The sequence below is a fragment of the Microtus oregoni genome, unplaced genomic scaffold, assembly GCF_018167655.1.
Source record: "Microtus oregoni isolate MIOR12 unplaced genomic scaffold, Mior012 000027F_ref0000203, whole genome shotgun sequence".
Classification (NCBI taxonomy): domain Eukaryota; kingdom Metazoa; phylum Chordata; class Mammalia; order Rodentia; family Cricetidae; genus Microtus; species Microtus oregoni.
Window position 1 is genome coordinate 31,028,792 of NW_024543086.1, and position 5,333 is coordinate 31,034,124.

Sequence of the window (5,333 nt, forward strand, 5' to 3'; positions counted from 1 at the left end):
GAGCAGAGTCTAGATGCTGCTGACCTTTAGTGACATTTGCTCATAAACCCCTCCTCCTGTGAACTTCAAACCATCTCTAGGTGGCTTACAGCAATAATGTAGCATAGGTGGTGTGGGGGGCTGTCCCCTGGGTGTTCAGGGCTAACGACAGAGTCTGCATGTTTAGTAGGGGTGCATTTGTTTCCTGTGTTCCCCATCCTTGGTTAAATCGGAAGACGTGGTGGACGCTCAGGAGGATCTGGTGTTCTGTCCCGGCCCGTCAGGAATGAGTTGAGAGTGTCAAGACCCTGTCAATTATTGGAGGCTTCTATTATACGATGTGGGAAATAGGGGGAAGATGAAAAAGTGAGTTCAAGGTGGAAAAGAAATCTGAGCTCCTTGTTTCTTCCCGGGATAGAAACATATCTGCCTTCCGGACTAGGGCAGAGCTGCCTGGTGAGCTGCACTCACATGCTGGCATGGGTCCAGCTCACTGACACTGACGTGTCTCTTCCACTCATGGTGCAGGAACTCTACCTCCCTTTTCTGTTGTTTTGTTCCATAAACCAAAAATCTTGGCATAGCGCCGCTATGATAGGCATTTCATTCAGGGTTAAATTCTCACATCACCACTATGATGGACATTTCATTCAAGTTCAGATTCTCACAGCTCCTCTCAAAGCCGCCATTTTAAACGTCCTTGTTACCTAGTGCAACAGTCTTTAACACATTGACTTCCAGTTCCGTCTGCTCCCCGCATCAGCTGTTCACTGTGGCGCACATGGGAATAAGCAGCCGCACAGTCTCCCTTGGGCTTGACCATGGCTGATGGTTTCTACTTAACCATAAGTGGTTGTCCCGATGATAGCCCACCACCTCTTCCTGACTGTCTCTCGGATTTCCAGTGTGGAACCTTCCAGTACATCCGTGAGCTGTTTGGTTTTCTCGGACTTTCTTACACATGTTTAGAATCTGTGCTAAAGGAACAGGAAGCTGCCAACTGCGAGTCGGACTTGGTTTGCAAGCATGTTCGGCTGCCTTTGACTTTTGTTGTTGCTCAAAGTCGTAAATACCCAGTTTACTGATGAGCCTGGGGCAGCTCTTAAAAGGCCTTTGCAGGCTGGGTCAGCCTTGTGGTTACAGCCGTTTACATAAAACCTTGAGCCTCAAAATTACAGGAAATTACCCTTGGGTTTACTTGTTTAAATCCTAGCGCCTCTCTTGGTGTTTTCTTGAAATTATCCAAGGAGATATCGTACTTAATAGTAGCCACCAAGCAGAGCGTGGTGGCACACAGTTCTAATCCCGGCTCTGCCAAGGAAGAGGCAGGTTGATCTAAAAAAAACTGAAAGTGGTGGCCGTCAATACTGTCCTCGGGTAGTCTTGGCTGCCCCTTTGGTGGACAGTCACCAGACTAACTGCAGATGTCCGAGTGCCTCATGTTGCAATCCTCACTCACAAGTACTGGAAATGACCTCATCCAGCCCCAGCAGGTCCGGAAAGTATTGAGATCTAGGGACTGGGAGGAAGGAGGCTCAAGTCTGGCCTTTCCTTTTGTTTTTCCAGCAGAATTTGATTTCATGTTGCCTTAGAGAACATCTTGAGGGAAATTCTCTGTTAGTTTAACTTAGAAATGTTCACTCAAAAGAATCTTAAGAAAGTATAGCCAGCCAGGCTTTGACAAGAATTGTTACTTTCCTCATTTAGATGTTGATTAACTGTGTCCTGTCTGGTCCCGAGCTTCATCACATGATTGTCCATATTTGTCAGTGACACTTGGTAGCTGCACCCCTGGACTGCTGGGCGGCTGTTCCTGTCTGTCTGTCTGTTTTAATTTATGGTTGTATAAGCCAAGAGTCGATAAGAGGGAGAGAAATATCTGTGTGTGTTTGTGTGTTTATTCAGTATCTTCCTCAGCTTCGTGGGCAAAAAAGGTTTTCGTTATACGGAATACATGGTTTAAGTGCATTTGCTCCGAATTTCTACTCCCGTCTGGAGCGCCGTAATCCACATTCTGGGTCATCAACACACTTTCCTCTGTCGTTCCCTTCTCTACATCTTATGAAAGGAGGTGGAGAAGAAAAGGACGCCAATTGGTGGTATGGAGCATCCAAACAAAGAGTCATATCCTGTATTTTTTTTATTCCTTTTAACTCAAAAGTTGGAAGAGGTAAATTATCCTTTCAATAGCAATGGAATTTATAATCTCTTAAGCAAGTTTAATTATAGTTTATATTGGGTCACTACAGTGGTGTCCTGGTTACTGCCTCTGCTTTGAAGAGTGCAGTGCACAGCCTTTGTAATGGATGGGAGGCAGCCGCTCTTGATGTTCCCCCCTCTGAATGAAGACTGGCAAACTAACCTTTTCTTTTCAACAGTGCTGTCCCACGTTGATTGACCCTCGTGCCTTATCCCCTCAACCCCCAGCACAAGATCATGCAAGTGCCGCCGTGTAAGCCTCCTTCATGGTGACGAAGAGACCAGAGGGCTTGAGCAGTTCACCTGGTGTCATCCAGTATTCATAAAGCCGTAATTGAAATCCACATGGTGGGGCTTCAGAGCCATAATGAAGCATGGGTGTGGGAGGGCACCTGGAAAATGACTGTTTGGGGGACGAGTGTGTGTGTCCACTCTCATGCCTGTGACTCCACACACACTAAAGGAAAAGCAGACCTGCCTGTTTCCTAGTCAAGATGAACACGGCTCTGGGCAGAGGATAGAAGAATGCTCAGAGCCCCTGTGCACAACCACCTGTCACCTCCAGCTCTGTAGGGCTGAGTATCTTGAGCTGGATGATTAAGAGGGCTGTTTGCAGCTCTATAAAGAACATAGGAATTTGGGGGCTGGAAAGATGGCTTAGTGGTTAAGAGCACTGACTTCTCTTCCAAAGAACCCAGGTTCAATTCCCAGCACCCACATGGTAGCTCACAACTGTCTGTAACCTCAGTTCCAGGGGATCCACCATCCTCATATAGACATAGCAGGCAGAATACCAGTGCACATAAAATAAAAATAAATACGTTTAAAAAAAAACAGATTCTTGGTAGATATAGTTGTGCTTGCCTGTAATCGTAACACCAATACAATGGGGACTGAGGCAGGATGATGGGATTCAGAGCCAGCCTGGCTGTTGGTCTCTGCATTTGTTCCCATTTGCTGCCCCTCTGATGATGACTGTACAAGGCAGGGATCCAGGAATACAGCAGAATGTCATTAGTGATCTCTCCATTGATTTATTCATTTGACAGTCGTTCTTTGGTCTGTCCAGGTCTGGAAAGAGGACTTCAGTGAGTGAGAGCAGTTTGCTGCTCCAGTAAGAGGTCCTGAGTTCAAATCCCCAACTCTCAAGTAGCAGCTGGGCATAGCTGCACGTGCTTGTAACCTCAGTGTTGGTGAGTGAAGACAGCCTATCTGAAATGGCAAGTTTCGGGCTCCCCCATCTTCTACATGCAGGTACATGGACATGTGTGCATACATCCAAAATTATTTTATGAAAAAAATCTTTACCTTATTTTTCTTTTCTATGAATCATGGTTTTAATCTTTGAAAACTATCCTTTCTGATAGTATTCAGCCCAGCTCCCCTGACTCCCAGGGATAAAGGCCGTTTCCAGCATCATACATCCAGAAGTTACACCTCATTTAAAAAGTGTATTGCTGGTGTAAACGGAGGTTTCTCTGTCCCATCCCATGTGCAGCCGCTTCTACATAAAAACTCAGAGGCTTAATATTAATTACAAAATGTTTGGCCTATAGCTCAGGCTTATTACTAGCTAATTACATTTGAATTAACCTGTTCCTATTAATCTTTGTATTGCCATGTGGGTATGACTTTTACTAATCTGCTGGCATTTTGCTTCTTGGGTGGCTGGCTTGTGTCTCTCCCCACTCTGCCCTCTCTCTCCCTGTATTCAGTTTGGCTTTCCCGGCTAGCTATATTCTGTTTTGCTACAGGCCAAAGTATGTTTTACTATCAACCAAAGAATGCAACACAACATACAGAAGGGAAATCCCACAGCATTTCTCCCTTTCTGTCTATTCAGAAGGGAAGGTTTCAACTTTAACATAGTAAAATTACAGACAACAAAACAGTTATCAAGTAAGAATTACAGTTACAATATCTATTTTTTAATTGAGAAAATACTCTATTATCTACTTGGTGAATGAAAAGTTTTATATCTAATTTACCTTTTTATCATAACTGAGAAAAACTATAATTTTAACTATCTAATCTTCAACTCCATCAAAGACCTGAGAAGGAAATAATACCCGAGTAAGCAGGAAGTGAAGCAGGCACTAAAAAATGTGAGAAATGACAGAGACAGCTGACGCCTGGACAGCTGTTCCTCTGTAATATTGGGGCATCCATCTTTGGCCTATGGGCCTAGTGTATCTAACAGGCTTTGCTGTGGAGCAGGAATTTGAAGGACTCCTACCTTGTCTTGGCAAAGCTCAGCAATCACCTTTTTTTATGTTCTTCTGGTGCAGCTTGGACAGTAACTGTCAACAAATGAGGCAAGGGCAGTTTCTTTGCCCACATGGCTTGCTTTTACCTAAAGAGAACAAACTCCATATGAAGTTTCTTGAATGCCCATCATCTTCTCTGAAGTAAGTTGGTGCTGCCGGGAGCAGATGTGTCCCACTGTCATTTAAGTTATTAAAACATTTTAAATGCCATGTGCTATAGGTCTTTAAAATGTTTAAAGAATACCTATCTATCTGAAATATATCTTTGTATATCTAGAAAACCTAACATTACTATGTTTGATTATTATAACAATGTTTTTGTAAATTTGTATTTTTAATTATACCTTACATTTTGAATTGAGCTACATAAACACAATACCTTAAACAAGTGTAAAATAATACATATATAGTATAACAAAATTAACCTTAATTTATAGCAATAAACTAAAATCCATGCCAGTGTAGAGTATTTTGAGATTAACAGTTGTATTTTGGATTAAAGTAGATTCAATATTCTACCCTCTTATCATGTTTCTGTATCATATCTCCCTTTCTTCTTTAGGATGAAATTAGCTATGACTAATAACAATTTATAACCAAGTCCCCTTAAATAGAAAAAAACATTCATAAACAATATTTTGGGAATTTGGGCATAGTTTTCTAGACTGCTTCCTGTTGATTGGGACACTGGTAATCTTATGGGAACCCTGAGAAATTTTTAGAATTATGGTCAAGTCTCTACCAGCATCCTTGGAGCTGTTTTGAAGGTAGAACTCAGAGGATATTGTAACAGGTGTGTTGAAACATTGGATCGTTTAGACCATCATTTTTATTGATGTCTGGTCCCTTTATTCTGAAAATATATAACAATATCTGTATTAATATAAA